Source organism: Neofelis nebulosa, chromosome X (assembly GCF_028018385.1).
Source record: "Neofelis nebulosa isolate mNeoNeb1 chromosome X, mNeoNeb1.pri, whole genome shotgun sequence".
Taxonomy (NCBI): Eukaryota; Metazoa; Chordata; class Mammalia; order Carnivora; family Felidae; genus Neofelis; species Neofelis nebulosa.
The window spans coordinates 78126762-78144514 of NC_080800.1; the positions used below are offsets into that span (position 1 = coordinate 78126762).

The 17753-nt window shown below is 36.3% G+C and overlaps 1 protein-coding gene and 1 non-coding gene across 4 annotated transcripts in view; both read left to right on the forward strand.

The window, feature by feature from the left end:
- DIAPH2 (diaphanous related formin 2) overlaps positions 1–17753 on the forward strand; it is a 988177-nt gene that overhangs the window by 933612 nt on the left and 36812 nt on the right. The window lies entirely within an intron of this gene.
- Positions 15930–16073, forward strand: LOC131503321 (small nucleolar RNA SNORA62/SNORA6 family). The gene has a single exon (XR_009257411.1). It is a non-coding gene; the product is annotated as a small nucleolar RNA SNORA62/SNORA6 family (small nucleolar RNA).

Sequence of the window (17753 nt, forward strand, 5' to 3'; positions counted from 1 at the left end):
CGGTGGCATGGCCCTTCTGGGCTATTTGCACACTGCCAGACTTGTGGTGCTGGGGATCTGGCGTATTAGCTGGCATGGATCGGCAAGTTGCACAGGGGCGGGAGGAGCAGGCTCAGCTCCCTTTTCCTTTGGAGATCCGCTTCAGGAGGGGCCCTGCAGCACCGGGAGGGAGTCAGACCCGCCAGAGGGATGGATCCGCAGAAGCACAGCGTTGGGTGTTTGTGTGGTGCAAGCAAGTTCCCTGGCAGGAGCTGGTTCCCATTGGGATTTTGGCTGCGGGATGGGCAAGGGAGATGGCATTGGTGAGCGCCTTTCTTCCCTGCCAAGCTGAGCTCTGTCCTCCTGGGCTCAACAACTCTCCCCTCCCGTTGCCCTCCCGCCCTCCTATTCTCTGAGCAGAGCTGTTAGCTTATAACCTTCCAGATGTCAAGTCCCGCTTGCTGTCAGAACACACTCCGTCTGGCCCCTCCACTTTTGCAAGCCAGACTCGAGGTCTCTGCTTGGCCTGCAGGCCACCCCTCCGCCCCGGCTCCCTCCCACCAGTCCATGGAGCGCGCACCACCTCGCCGCCCTTCCTACCTTCTTCCGTGGGCCTCTCGTCTGCGCTTGGCTCTGGAGACTCCATCTGCTAGTCTTCTGGCGGTTTTCTTGGTTATTTAGGCAGGTATAGGTGGAATCTAAGTGATCAGCAGGATGTGCGGTGAGCCCATCGTCCTCCTATGCCGCCATCTTCCCAGGATCCCACAGTCAATGTTTTAAAATCTAGTTTGTCTGATATAAGTATAGCTACTCTGCCTTTCTTTTGATGTCCTGTAGCATGATAGATGGTTTTCCATCCCCTCACATTCAGTATGCAAGTGTCTTTTGGTCTAAAAGAGTCTTTTAGCCAGCATGGAGATGGATTGTTTTAGTCCATTATGATACTCTATGTCTTTTGATTGGAACTTTAGACCATTTGCATTCAGAGTGATTTTTGAAAGATATGAATTTAGTGCCATTATGTTACCTGTAGAGATAGTGTTTCTACTGATGTTTTCTGGCCCTTCCTATTCTTTGTTGCTCTTGGTCTTTTGTTGATTTGTTTTTTCTCCACTCAAAGAGTATTCCTTAAAACTTCTTGCAGGGCGGATTAAGTGGTCACATAGTACTTTTTGATTAAGTGGTCACACACTAGTTTTGTTTGGGTTACTCTTTATCTCTCCTATTCTGAATGACTGACTCACTGGATAAAAAATTCTTGACTGTTTCTATTTCCCATTCAACATGTTGAAAATATCCTACCACTCCATTCTGACCTGCCAAGTTTCTGTGGACTGATCTACTCCAAATCTGATCTGTCTTCCCTTGTAGGTTAAGGATTTTTTTTTTCCCTTGCTGCTGTCATGATTCTTTCCTTGTCTGTGTATTTTTTGAATTTGACTATTATAGGTGTTTGTGAAAGTTGGCTTTTGTTGCATTTAAATGAGAGTTCTCTGTGCTTCTTGGATTTTGAAGTCTGTATCCTTCCTTAGATTATGGAAGTTTTCAGCTACAATTTGCTCACATAAACATTCTGCCTTTGTTTTTCCCTTTGCTTCATCTTCTGGGACATCTATGACACAAATGTTATTCCTCTTTGATTAGTCACTGAGTTCTCTAAGTCTTGTATTGTGATCTTTTGCCTTTGTTTCCCTTTTCTTTTTAGTGTCATTATTTCCATAATTTTATTTTCTAGATCACTGAGTTGCTGCCATGCTTCATCCATCCTCACTGTCATGGCATCAATTTAAGATTTCATCTCAGTTATAGCATTTTTAAATTTCAGCCTGACTAGATTTTAGTTTCTTTTATCTCTATAGATAGAGATTCTCTCATGCCTTGTGTGCTTTTTTCAACCCCGGCTAGTATTTTTATAATCATGTTTTTTAAATTCTATTTCAGACATCTTACCTGTTTCTGTGTTGATTAAATCCTTGGCAATCATCTTTTCCTGTTCTTTCTTTTGGGGTGAATTCCTCTGTCTGCCACAATCTCCCACTGAAATTATGCACATTTTTGCATTGATCCTCCAATCAATTTCCTAGATGTTCAAAATGGTTTGATGTTGATCTAGCTGTAGTTCCATGAGGGGACCAGTTCAGGGTCCCCTCACTACTCCACCATCTTAACTCCTCCCCCTCCATACTGTTCTGATTACTACAGTTTTGTAGTATACTGTTAAATCTGGCATTATGATACCTACAGCTTTGTTTTTCTTTTTCATAATTGCATTCACTATTTGGGTCTTTTGTGGCTCCATACAAATTTTAAGATTATTTGTTCTAGCTCTGTGAAAAATGTTGATATTTTGATGGAGATTGCATTGAATCTGTAGATTGCTTTCGGTAGTATGGACATGTTAACAATATTTGTTTCTCCAATTCATGAGCATGAAATTTCTTCCATTTCTTTGTGTCTTCTTCAGTTTCTTTCATCAATGATTTATGGTCTTCATAGTATAGGTTTTTCATGTACTTGATAAAGTTTGTACCTAGGTTCTTGATTCCTTTGGGGGTAGTTTTCAAATTGTTATCTTAATTTCTCTTTCTAGTACTTCATGGTTAGTATATAAAAATCCAACAAATTTCTATATATTAATTTTGTATCCTGCATCTTTACTGAATTCATTCATTAGTTCTAGTAGTTTTTTTTTTGGTGGAATATTTAGGTTTTTAAAGTATTTAATATTATGTCATCTATAAATAGTGAAAGTTTACTTCTTCCTCACCAATGGAAAGAACAAAAATACACGGAGGCTAAATAACATGCTAGTAAACAATGAATAGTCAACCAAGGAATCAAAGAGGAAGTAAAAAAATACATGGAAACAAATGAAAATGAAAACACAATGGTCCAGTATCTTTGGATGCAGCATAAGCTGTTCTAAGAGAGAAGATTATAGCAATATATGCCTACATCAAGAAACAAGAAAAAAAAATCAAATAATTAACCTTATACTTAAAGGATCATGAGAAAGAAGAAAAACCAATGCCCAAAGCTAGTAGAAGAAAGGAAATTATAAAGGTTAGAGCAGAAGTAAATGAAATAGAGACAAACAAAAGAAAACAAAACAATAGAACAGATAAATAAATCCAAGAGCTGGTTCATTGAAAAGATAACAAGATTGATAAACTTTTAGCCTGACTCATCAAAAAAAAAAAGAGGACTCAAATAATAAAATGAGAAATGAAGAAGCAGATGTAACAGCTGATACCACAGAAATGCAAAAGATTATAAGAGAATATTATGAAAAATTATATGCTAACAAATTAGACAGCCTAGATAATGGATAAATTCCTAGAAATATATAGCTTTCTAAAACTGAATCAGAAAGAAATAGAAAATTTGAACAGATGAATTTCTAATGATGAAATTGAATCAGTAATCAAAAAACTCCCCCTTAAAAAAGTTCAAGACCAGATAGCTTCACAGATGAATTCTACCAAACATTTAAGAGGAGTTAATACCTATTCTTCTCAAGCTATTCCAAAAAATAGAAGAGGAAGGAAAGCTTCCAAATTTATTCTATGAAGCCAGCGTTACCCTGATACTAAAACCAGATAAAGACACCACAACAAAAGAGGCATATATCTTTGATGAATGTAGATGCAGAAATCCTCAACAAAATATTAATTAGCAAACCAAATCCAACAATGTGTTCAAAAATCATTCACCACAATTAATTGAGATTTATTCCAGGGATGTGAAGGTGGTTCAATATGTGCAAATCAATTTATGTGACATGTCACATTAACAAGAGAAAGGATAAAAACCATACAATCACCTCAATAGGTATAGAAAAGGCATTGGCCAAGTGCAAAATCTATTCATGATAAAAACTTTCAATAAAGTGGGTTTAGAGGCAATATACCTCCAAATAATAAATACCATATGTGAAAAATCTTGAACTTAACATCATACTCAATGGTGAAAAGAGAGCTTTCCCTCTAAAGTCAGGAACAAGACAGGGATGTCCACTCTCACTACTTTTATACAACATATTAATGGAAGTCCTAGCCACATCAATCAGATAAGTAAATGAAATAAAAATCATCCAAATTGGTAAGGAAGGATTACTTTTGTTTCTTTCTTTCTGCCTTGCAACCATCTCCTACTACCATGCATATGACAACAACACTTAACTCTGAGCCCCAAAATCTAGAAGACAGATCTAAATAGCATGAGAAATTCTTAGGATCTTTCTTCTGAAGATGGATAAATAAGCAGAATAAAGAGGGATAAATAAGCAGAATTATGAAGCTTCATCTGCCTAAAAAGATCTTCCACAAATCATCTACCAATTCTGGCCACATTGCATTAAATAATATTTTCCTGTAAACTTCAAATGAGAGTGTCTAATGCTGTCAATATTTTACACCTTCATATTAATTACTCCACTCTGGCTTCTTTATGGATTTTGAATAAATGAAATATTTCACTGAGGAACAGGGATAATAGAAGAAGTAGTGTAGAAAAAGAAGTATTTGATGAAAGGAACCCTTTGTGCACTTATACTATGGAATTATGAGTAGCAGGAGTGCCCCCATGCATCCACTAAGAGGCAGTGAAAGAGTGCTATAAAATAAGTGGAAAGCCACCTACTTTGTAATTTTGCCTGATAACAACAGCCTACATAGTCCAAGCCTGGTTTTGAGTTTGTCAAAGCTTCAGGTGGTAATGAATGATATCAGTAACACTTCCTGGTTATTGCCTGGTTCTGTGAATTTTGAAATTAATATTTTTGTTGTTATGATTCAGTAAAACAGTCATGTCATAGTTGTTTATTTTCTTTAATTTTTTTCTTCATAATGTGCTTAAGCCAATGGCTATTTTTAAAAGGCCCTAGGTGGGGGCGCCTGGGTGGTTCAGTCGGTTAAGCGTCCGACTTCGGCTCAGGTCACGATCTCGCAGTCCGTGAGTTCGAGCCCCGCGTCGGGCTCTGGGCCGATGGCTCAGTGCCTGGAGCCTGCTTCCGATTCTGTGTCTCCCCCTCTCTCTGACCCTCCCCCGTTCATGCTCTGTCTCTCTCTGTCTCAAAAATAAATAAACGTTAAAAAAAATTAAAAAAAAAATTAAAAATAAATAAATAAATAAATAAATAAATAAAATAAAAGGCCCTAGGTGGATTTCTCACTCTGGTGAGAAATTTCCAAAGAAAGTTTCCCATACTGGCAATTCTTCATAAAGCTTTCTTCCTAAGATGTTCTTTTTAAATATCCTCTTTTCCTTCTCCCCATTCTACAGAAATGGGAATGTGAAGGCAAAAGCCAACAAATTGTAGCATGAAGCCTAGAAAAATGAGTTACATGTTCCATAGTTGTGTATGAAACATTTCTGACAGTGATTTGGTAAAGTAGCATTGACTCGGCCCAGTGATCATGGTGAGAGTATAGACTTTAAGTCAAAATATTAATTTTTAGTCTACAACTGTGTAACCTTGATCTGATAACTAAGGTTCTGTAGGCCTCAGCAATTTCCCCTTGTGTAAAATGTGGTTGTATGATTAGATGATGTTTGATATTTTCTTCCAAGCTATTAATTCAGTGATTTTGAGTATAGAAATCTACAAAGCCACTTAAGGGGGAAAAATTCCATTCATTTATGAAATATTTTTTGAGTTACTATAAACCATATTTCTTAGAAATGAAAAAGCTAAATATCTTAATCCATGTGAGTTATTTTGTTTGTACATATTTAGAGAGAAGAATGTGAAAAATTTACATGAAAAATCAGGAAGTCAGTTTTGGAAATAGATACTTAATACATTGAATCAGCGATTAATGCAAATTCAATTAAATAATGGACTTCCAAATGGAAGGAATTATAACTTTCAGGGCTAAATTATATTTGAGAATACCTACTTTGAGGAGCAAGTTTTTATGCTCTGGAACCATCACTTCAAAATACAGCATCTATTCCATTTGATTCTTCACCTAATAGATTTTCTTTTTGAAAATACGTATTTCTTTCCTATAAAATCAAAAGAAAATTTAAAGATGGCTAGAGGTTTTTTTAGTGATAATACAATTCTGAATGGAAAAATAATATATATTCTTCTATCTGAACAGCCCGAAAGAAAAAGAACTTTTAAATCAAAGAAATTTGCAGGGCTGGGAGTGGTTGTTGATTTATTATTACTATGTGTATCAGTTTTCTAGGGTTACTTGACAAATATTGCAGACTGGGTGGCTTAAATAACAGAAATTTTCTCCGTGGAGGCTAAAAGTCCAAGATCAAGGTATTGGTAGGTTCAGTTTCTTCTGTGGCGTCTTTCCTTGGCTTGTAGATGGCTACCATCTGACTGTGTTTTCACATAGTCATTCCTTTCTCTGTGTTGTCTGTGCCCTAAATTTCTCTTCTTATTAGAGTGCTAGTCAAATTGGACTAAGGCCTCCTTAACAACCCCACTTTAAATTATTTGCTTCTTTTAGGCCCCATCTCCACATACAATCATATTCTAGGGTACTAGGGGTTAGGATTTCAATATAGGAATTTGGAGGGACACAATTTAGCTCATAACACTATGTTTATTTCCATAATATTAAACATAATTTTTGTTATTCTTACTATTGTTTTGTGCACTAACTATATTTTTATTTTAGTTACATAATTGCTTTGTACATGTGTCAGCTTATCACATTGTGCCAAAGATATAAAATTAATTGCTTCAAAATGAATCTTAATTATGATAATTAAATATTTGCAACACTTTATAGTATTTTATTTTTTTCTTAAACATAACAGAGAATTGGATGCTGTTCACATATCATACATCAGCCAGTAAGCCAGATGTTTTATCATTCTCTATATTAAGGATTTTGTCCTGTTTTGTTTGGTTTTTGGATAGACTTTTGGATAGACTTTATTGCCTTTAACTTCTGAGACTCCCTTAATTAAAAATTCAATGGACTTTTTACTAGGAATATTATGTATGTATCAGTTGTTTAAACCTGAAATAGAAATCCTAAGAGGGAAAATATTAAAGTCCAGCATGGCCCAGTGCTGAAACACAAAACTGCAACTACTAGAGAATATGTAGTTCAATTAATGGCTGATCTTCCTCTCATGTTGGATCAACTAGCCAAGATATACTCAGCTGGAGAAATCCATCTCAGATGGTTCATCTTTCTTTAAGCAGATGAAGGATCCATAGCAGCATGTCTAGTGATTGCTTCACAGATGCTACTTCTAACCTACAGGGGAATTGTTACACAGAACCCAAAACCCTTCCTTCCACTCCTCTCAGTATCTGAGAAATCTCTTGACACATATAATGCTTTTTAAATGTCCTTAATTTTTTCTTTGATGTACATCAGATTTAGCATCAAAGTTACCTCTGATTATTCATGTACCATATTGAGACAATTCTGACTTGCAGTAATATGTTGTAAATAATAAGTTTTAAGACCTCTTGCCATGTCAATGGATTCTTATGTTGAAATGATCTAGATATTTGAAAAAGGACAGATACTCAGGGAAAAAAAAACCCTTACAAAGACAACAGCTCACATAATCTACCATAAATAGAGGCATTCAAAGCTTTTTTTAAAATGCTAAAATTGGGGCGCCTGGGTGGCTCAGTCGGTTAAGCGTCCGACTTCGGCTCAAGGTCATGATCTCACGGTCCGTGAGTTCGAGCCCCGCGTCGGGCTCTGTGCTGACAGCTCAGAGCCTGGAGCCTGTTTCAGATTCTGTGTCTCCCTCTCTCTCTGCCCCTCCCCTGTTCATGCTCTGTCTCTCTGTGTCTCAAAAATAAAATAAAAAACGTTAAAAAAAATTAAAAAAAAAATGCTAAAATCATCTACATTATTGTATTACATCTCTATATTATATGCTTACTTTTTTTGTTTCCATGTGTAGGGTAGACATGGCAAATATCTTCTGAATAAAAACAAGAACAAAGTAAAAATTTAAGCAACAAAATACATATTTAAATGCTATGAAAACATGAGGATTTAAAGTCAAAAATAGCTCTATTCTACATTAAGACAGATATTCACTGACATTTGTCCTCTAGTCCAGTATCCAACTGAGATTTATACAAATCTGACCTACCAGAAAGTTGGAATAGGTAGCACATCATGGTAAAAGAGGTCATACTTTAAGAAAGAAGAGACTCATATAAATCTGTATGGGGTTAGAGGAGAGATGTCCCTCTCTAGTTCCATTAGAAAGTGATGCTAAGTATTGGGAACACACCTCTTCAAATTCTACCTACCTCTCAGGACCCTGATCTAATTTCACCTTCTCTGTGTGACACACTGATATCTCAACATTTCCTGAGTGTTGCCCACATGCCAGGAAGAGCACTTGATGCAAAGATACAAACATAAACAAGAGAGTCTCCAATCTAAATTCCTGGCATCTATTTTCACTCACTTGCTATCTAATCATTTTTTCTATCTATATATAACACTCTAAGTTCTATGACAACAAAATTTCTCTAAGTTTAATTCAATATAGTTTTACTGGCCACAAACTTTGTGGCAGGCCCCATGTTAGGTGTAAAGATAGACAGAGGTTCTCAAGTAGCTTGCAGTCTAACCTGTATAAACCCCAGGGGGCTACTACAATATACATGAATAACCAGTTGGCTATGAAAGTAAATCCTTTAATGCTCTGACTAGATAAAAATGAAATTAAAATGTATATTCTCTTTTTCAAATGTGTCATTTTCTATTTCACATTCTTCAGACTTTGATGATACCTCGTGAAGAACCCTTAGGTCCAATTCCAATTATACTTTAAATGGAGTGTTAACACTGACAAGGATTTTATTATGCCAACCATTGCAACAAGGGGAGAAAAACCTTTAATTTTCTTTTTTTAAAATGTTTAAGGTTTATTTATTTTTGAGAGAGAGAGAGAGAAAGAGCACAAGTCAGAGAGAGGCAGAGAGAGAGGGAGACACAGAATCTGATGCAGGCTCCAGGCTCCAAGCTGTCAGCACAGAGCCCAATGCAGGGCTCAAACTTATGGACTGCAAGATCATGATCTGAGCTGCAGTCGGACACTTAACCAACTGAGCCATTCAGGTGCCCCAAACCTTTAATTTTCTATTTTGGGGAATATTTTGATATCGGTGGTGGTGGTATTGGGATAATGCTATTGGGGATTTCTTGCTGCCTTTAGTGCTTACCATTATACTACTGCCATATGTTATTATGTGTATTATTTGATTTAGTGTCACCTACCTGGATCAATTTCTGTTCCAGGTTTCTGTACGTATTTATTCGTTTTGCTTTAAAAGAAAAATCAGCAATTGAATTGACAGTGATAGACACATCAGTAGCACCATTCTTAAGAGATATAGAGAAATAATTTCTCTCCCCTTAAAGACTGTGACTTATCCTCCACTACAATGCCTTTTAAATGCTATTCAACAACAGCAGACTACTGACCACTGCTACCTAGGATGTGTTTTCAGTTGTTGGCTTTTCTAAGTAATTACTTGCTAGAAAGGAAGGGGAATGGATGAAAATATCTATTCTGACACCTCTTGAAATGGAAGTATTAGTTGACTGTATCTGTTACATCACCCTGCACCCATTCAGCATCACTAATCACAATGCTAAGTGACCTTTTACTTTACTCGACATTAAGCTTGTGTTGCTTGACCTTTGAGCCTCAAGCAGGCCTTTCTCCAGCCCCCTGCTGCATCTTTAGTACTAAACTCCTGAATCATTATCCATCCTGAAGATCTGCCTTGCCTTAGAGGTACTCTGACATTTTCTAAGACTTCCTATTGGACTTTGCAGACATTTCCAGATCATGACAGTGTCATTTGATATCTTGGTTTTAAACATCATCAGAGTGGCTTGTGCTGAAGAACCTGAACTAAAAAGAAAGTGGCAAATAAAAACAACAAGGCTATTTCCCTTGTGTTTATTAAGATAGCACGGAAAAAAATAATTTTTATTAGGAATACAGCCATAAAATCATAATTTTTTTTCAAGTGATCATAGTATGAAATAGAAAGGCAACAGTACAAAAGATACAAAGTGGCTCATTTGAAAGAGGGTTTATCTTTAGATAAGCCTTGCAGTTAATAACACCAATTATGATAAAACTTTATGGTTACCTGATAAGCTATTGTTTATTAACTAATTTTACCATATCTTAATCATCAGAAGAAACCTGTAAACATATAAGATAAAACTACACTCCTCATTTTGCAGGTGAGGAGACTGAGGATTCAAGACGTTAAATGATTCATTTCTATTTCTTGGCTGGCATGATGCTGAGCAAACTTTGAGCCTAGGATCTCCAAATCCAAATTGTATGCTGTTTCCACTATATCATGCTGCATCTACTTATAACATGATATTTGAGTCAGATTATTTAGGAACTTTAATTGGCAAAGCAACCTATATTCAGACTAGAACTTAAAACCAGAGTAGATATTAAGTCAAGTCTATAATTGTTCAATTCATTTTTTTTGAAGGCTGTAGGCAAGGGAGATACCTAAGTTATAATTACCTACTCCAACATAGCCACTTTGTGAAATGCATTCACACAGACACACCCAAAAGTAAGTATAGTTGGATTGTGCCAATTAATTTTGTATTACTCCAAAAAATACCTCAAACTTCAGAATTCTGTTTCCTTCACACACTAAATTAGCTACAACAGAGTTTCAAAATCATGTCTTCATTATTTTATGTTGAAATGTCTGTGGGAAAATCACCATTCTGCTAATTGATTTTTTTCTTAATTCATAATAAGCCCTGATACAATTGAAACATATCTGAAAAGACTGGAAATCTATTTTATTTATCTTAAAATCTGTAAAGGGAGTCTTATAAAAATTAATAAAGCTTCCTTGAGTAGGAAATATAAGTTTTAAAAATGAAGTAATGATAAACATTAAGCTCTTTAAATATGTAAGAGGGATATAGAATTAGAAAGCAACCTGGGGGGGGATCAATTGGAAGGATCGATGACAATGATAGTAAATGTATTTGAGGATATTTGGCAGATTAATCCTTCAGTTTTATGCCTTCAGAGACTGGAGGTCAGTAGAATGTCTAAATATAGGCTTATATTACCATCTACTTTTTATCAACACTGTGAAGGGTGAAATTAAGAAAAAAAAACTATCACTATATGAAGCACTTGTTTAATTTAAGGATAATTTTACATTTAATATTTCTCCTTCTATTTCAAACATTATTACTTTAATTACTTCGAGGAAGTAGTTTATTCTATCAATAAGTTAAGGAAACCTAAATAGGAGTTTTCAGTTGACCCTCAACTGTTCTGAGTTCACCGAAGGTGAAATGTCAATCTGCTAGGGATAAACTGCAGGAAGCTCTCTTGAGGCTTGTGAGTGGGCAGAGAAGTGGCAGATTAGCTTACATGTGGGTAAGGTAATGCAGTTATGGGAAAAAATGAAGGTTAAATAAGCCAGGGTGCATTCATAGGCTAGCAGGCTCCTATTTCTCAGTTCCAATCTTGAAAAGGAATCTTGGAGTAACTGGTAACTGTTCCCTAAAAAAAATTAGTTCAAGAAGTTACTATACCCACAAAGGTCAACATTCTGCTGGTCAGTGTCTGGAAAGAGATTGGTATCCAAACAGAAGACAGGCTACTTCCTTAGTACAACATTAGGGTCCTCCAGACTTAATGAAATATAATTCTGGTTGCTCCTTCTTTTTAAAAAGTTGCTGCTGCTATTTAAGATGAGAAAACATTTGTAATGAACCAGCAAGTAGTGAGGCTACTTGTGAAAGGCTAAAAAATTAGGGCTCTTCTGTTAGGAAGGATAATGGTTGAGTGAGGCTATGCTCAGAATCCATCAAGCCATGACATCATAACAGGTTTGGATAGGACATATGCAAACCTGTTTACCAAACCCAAGAGTATCGAAACTGAGTATCCTTGAAACATTACTTATGAAGATAAAAAGCTTCTGCACAGCAAAGGAAACAACCAACAAAACTAAAAGGCAACCAACGGAATGGGAAAAGATATTTGAAAATGACACATCGGACAAAGGGCTAGTATCCAAAATCTATAAAGAGCTCATCAAACTCCACACCCGAAAAACAAATAACCCAGTGAAGAAATGGGCAGAAAACATGAATAGACACTTCTCTAAAGAAGACATCCGGATGGCCAACAGGCACATGAAAAGATGTTCAACGTCGCTCCTCATCAGGGAAATACAAATCAAAACCACACTCAGATACCACCTCACGCCAGTCAGAGTGGCCAAAATGAACAAATCAGGAGACTATAGATGCTGGAGAGGATGTGGAGAGACGGGAACCCTCTTGCACTGTTGGTGGGAATGCAAATTGGTGCAGCCGCTCTGGAAAGCAGTGTGGAGGTTCCTCAGAAAATTAAAAATAGACCTACCCTATGACCCAGCAATAGCACTGCTAGGAATTTATCCAAGGGATACAGGAGTACTGATGCATAGGGGCACTTGTACCCCAATGTTTATAGCAGCACTCTCAACAATCGCCAAATTATGGAAAGAGCCTAAATGTCCATCAACTGATGAATGGATAAAGAAATTGTGGTTTATATACACAATGGAATACTACGTGGCAATGAGAAAGAATGAAATATGGCCTTTTGTAGCAACGTGGATGGAACTGGAGAGTGTGATGCTAAGTGAAATAAGCCATACAGAGAAAGACAGATACCATATGGTTTCACTCTTATGTGGATCCTGAGAAACGTAACAGAAACCCATGGGGGAGGGGAAGGGAAAAAAAAAAAAAAGAGGTTAGAGTGGGAGAGAGCCAAAGCATAAGAGACTGTTAAAAACTGAGAACAAACTGAGGGTTGATGGGGGGTGGGAGGGAGGGCAGGGTGGGTGATGGGTATTGAGGAGGGCACCTTTTGGGATGAGCACTGGGTGTTGTATGGAAACCAATTTGACAGTAAATTTCATATATTAAAAAATAAATAAATAAATAAATAAAAAAAAGAAACATTACAGAGGCAAACAATGGGGAAAGGGAATTATTATACATGACTTATGGAGTAAGTTACCCCAGAAGTTGTAAAGAAATAGCACATTTTAAATAGTAAAGTAATTCAGGTCAGGGCACCTGGGTCACTCAGTCAGTTAAGCGTCCAACTTAGGCTCAGGTCATGATCTCACAGTTTGTGAGTTAGAGCCCTCCGACAGGCTCTGTGCTGACAGCTCGGAGCCTGGAGCCTGTTTCGGAATCTGTGACTCCCTCTCTCTGCCCTCCCCTGCTCATGCTCTGTCTTTGTCTCTCAAAAAATAAATAAATGTTAAAAAATGGTTTAAGTAATTCAGGTCAAATTGTGCACTGTAAACCCATTGTTAACAAGTAGAAGGTTAGAGAAGCCGAGGACACACCACTCCTTTCTACAGAGGTGACTCTCACCAGAAATAGATTTGTGAGGCCAAATAGATTATGAGTATGGTATTCTTTAGGTTTTTAGTTTAAAAATTTATTAAAAATAAAAAATGTATTAAAAGGGTTAGTATTGAAGATGGTAATACATTTATGGATTACAAAGCTCCTTGTTCTTGTTCTACTTTTGACTTCACATTTGTTTATATTAAAACACCATTCTGTCAAATTCACAGACTTAGAAATTCAGGCACAGTGCTTATGGAGGTCATATGGTGTAGTGGTTCAGGTTATAGACTTAGAAACTTCATTGAGGTCTACTGCTTATTAACTGCATGATCTTGAGCAAGCTTTGTTTTTTAAGTTTATTTATTTACTTTTGAGAGAGAAAATTCAAGTAGGGGAGGGGCAGAGAAAGAGTGAGAGAGAGAATCACAATCAGGCCCCACACTGTCAGTGCAATCCCAACCTGGGGTTCAAACCCATGAACCATGAGGTCATGATCTGAGCCTGAAGGTTAACCGGTGGAGCGCCCCAGGCACCCTGAGCAAGTTTTTAATTTCTTGGAGGCATACTATTCATTTGTAAAATGGCTTCATAATACCTACCCTATAGGATTGTTTGAAGAATCATTGATATGTAAGATATGCAAGTCACTTAACAAAGTGCATGGCATCTAGTAAATACTAAATAAAGGGCAGTTCTTAGTATTACTGTGGGCTTTGAAGCTGTGTGTATTACCCTGTATTCAAAAGCTTGTAACAGATGTGATGGATAAGGTGTGCCTACGTTTTCCTAATATGATTTTTTTAAAGTTTTTTGACCATTTTGAGTATAAATAGCTTTTTGGAAATGTAAATGACACAGTAAAGCATCTAAGTGTGATAAATTTACTTATATGGATGGTTCAAATTGCATATGGCTTAAAATAATGTCTTCATGAAGAACTACTGCTTTCTTCCCCCACCATCCCATTTTGCAAAAACAGTTTTGTTCAAATTCTCACAAATATCCTTGACATCATTGTTTCTGTAAGCTTGAGAACCAATTTGGAGTCACCTAACAGTTTTCTGGAACACACTATATTCATGTTCATCTAAATTGTTAGGTAGAAAGCGATACAACACTAATAGGTGCATCACTGTCATCTTGATCTCAAGCCACAAGTATCCATTTGCATAGTACTAGGTAAATTGATTATCCAATTCATTCTAAATGTATTTTTTATCTTCTCTAGGTATTTACTGCATTGCAATTTTAAGTGATCTTTCAAAGTCTTTTTTACAATGATATAATAAGATTAATATTGTGAAGTCACACCCCCTAAATAATCCTTAGGTCTGTGTTACATTTCACTGTCTTTAATCCCCCACCCCAATTCTGTAAATGTGCCTCTATAATCACCTAAAACTCATATTTTTAAGTTTATTTTATTTTGAGAGAGAGCATGTGTGCGCACACACACACAAGTTGGGGAGAGGCAGAAAAAGAGGGAAAGAATCCCAAGCAGGCTCCATGCTGTTAGCACACAACCCGACATGGGGCTCAAACCCAAGACCTGTGAGACCATGACCTGAGCCAAAATCAAGAGTCAGACACTTAACCAACTGAACCACCCAGGCACCCCTCACCTAAAACTTATATTAATTGAGGTCCCATACTGAGTTCTTCGAAGAGCACTTTAATATTAAAAATAAAATAATTTAGATAAGGCACTTATAATTAAAGAATTTGTAAGGACGTGAATATAAGATAGTTTCCTTTTTCTGAGATATAAGTGTAGTGGGGAGGCATGCCTTATATTTAGGAAGATAGGAATATATATTTTCTTCAGTTACATCCAATCATATAACTTTGAAAGCATTCATATTTCTTATTTTTATTCATTCCCTATATGTGCTAAGTGCTGGGATGATCCAAACATATATGGGACAATATTTTTGGTGTTATAAGAATTTTCAGACCTTGGGGAATATTTAATTCAAGAAAAAATATTGAACACCTATTATTTACAAAGCATTTGCAGAAAAATGTGAGTTTCAGCCCCTGTCCTCAATAGCTTACAAGCTATTCAAAAGAGGATAAAACAAATAAGCAATTCTTAACTGAGAAAATAAAGAAACTACAAGCTGCTTTGGGGTTCAAATATTGGAGAAGCCATATTCAGTTGGGAAATATTAGAAAAAAGCTTTAGGAAGTCAGTCATATTTAAGATAAAGTGTATAAGATGTGTAAGATAGGCACTCAGAGTAGGATAGTGAGAAAGGGGACCAGAGCCTAATGAGGATGGTGAAATGACATGAGCAAAAGGCCTGGTAGAAGAAAAGCAAGAAAGGATATTCAAGAACAATGAGCAGTCCATTTAGATGTAATGTAGAATGTATGGAAACAACGACAAAATAAGGCTGGGCTGTGAATGAGATTAAGCCAGATTATAAAAGCTTTGTAGGCTATTCTCAAAAAGTTTATTTTTAGCCTGTAATCAATAAATAGAGATTTACTAACTAATGACTGGATTATACGGTCAGGTGTGTATTTTAGTTATCTTCCTAAATTGATTTTAAAACTGTGACTGCACATAGAGCTTGGAGTTAAGGCCACTGGCTGCCTGAGGAACCCACAAATAGTATACTACATGGGGGGCAAGTCTTTCACTAACACCACAAGGGTCTCTGGCCCAATGAATGGAGTTTGATAGTAATTCTTGCTACATGTGAAATTTACAAAAACAATTTAAAAAGATAAATTAACTGTGAGGAGACCAAAGTCATCTGGGAGAGAAAAGAATAGAATGAGAAAACTTTCAGAGATTTATCAGAGGAATTGAAGACCATTTGGATATTGGGTTTCAAAGCATCAAAGAATTGACACTGATTAGATATATAGCTATACCATTTAGTTATACAGTTTTGGTGCAGTAATCAGCAAATTAGATCATGTTGATATTGAACATAATTTGTGAGGGGCTTACAGACATGGTTCATGAGGCTGTTCACATAAGGAGAAAAAAGAGGTGAAGAGAGGAAGTCTACGTGGACTAAAACGTACGCAATAAATCATCACACGGAAAAACACACTTTTCACCTACAGGTAAAAAATTCAAATTAAAATAACAGTAAGGGGGTGCCTGGGTAGCTCAGTTCATTAAGCGTCTTGGCCCTTGATTTTGGCTCAGCTCATGATCTCACAGTTCATGAGTTCAAGCCCTGCATCAGGCTCTGTGCTGGCAATGTAGAGAGTGCTGTCTCTCTCTCTCTCTCTTTAAAATTTGTTTAATGTTTATTTTTGAGAGAGAGACAGAGCATGAGTGGGGGAGGGTCAAAGTCTCTCTTTCAAAGTAAATAAATTTTTAAAAACTTTAAAAATTAATTAACAGTAAGCTAGAAACATATAGCTATTAGAATGTCTAAGCACAAAGTGAGGTCTTGGGATTGCTGTAGATAAACAGGTAACAGTTTGATGGTGGTTCTGTTGCATGACAATTCACAAAACACGAAACAATGTTAAGTGAAAGAATTAGATCACAAAAGAGTATATAAACACTGATTATATATATAATGCATGTATGTTGACACATATTGGAAAAGAATTTGAAGGAATATAAGTAGTTTAATGTTCATTTGCATTTTCTTTCTGGAACAGTTATTTAAGTGCATTGTAATTTGAAAAGAATGAAATGAAAAATGATTCCTCATCATACCCCTAAAACACATACACATATACACATATATGCAAATAGATTTTGGTAAAATATGTTCAGTGTTTGAGATGTTGCAACATTATCTATAAATCAGGGATGTAATTGAAGTTGTAGTTGCTTTCATTATCTTCCATAAGTCTGATGAAGCATTTCTGGATCACCGTTTATTATAGTAATGAGAAATCTTTTCATCATAAATCCTGACAATCTGCATTTTATATCTTTCCTCAGTATAAATTCTTTGCCCCTACTAAATAAATACACAAAGTGTAAAGCTTGCTATTGCTTAGTTTCTCTACCTTCCTCTCAATACTCAGTAGCTCATATCTTAACCTTTACCTGTCAGTTGATAGTTTTTCTCCCCTCCACCAGATTGGCACACACAACTAAGTTTCAGTTTTATATGTAGCTAACATGGAATGAATTGAATGCCTATTATATGTCACCCATTGTTCCCTGGTACTCTACAGAGATTTTATCTTATCTTGATAGTAAGCATGTGAGGTCTGAAATATTATACCTATTCTTGCTTGACAAAAACTAGGCATCAGTTCAATAGGCCATTCTCTTCAAGGCCTAGGACATTGCTCTTTCTTTTCTACCATGGTGCTTTCAAGTGTCTAGTTCCCAACAAAAAGAAGGCATGCTGTGTGTTATGGCTCATAATGTAGTTTTTAACATATACAATGCATTTT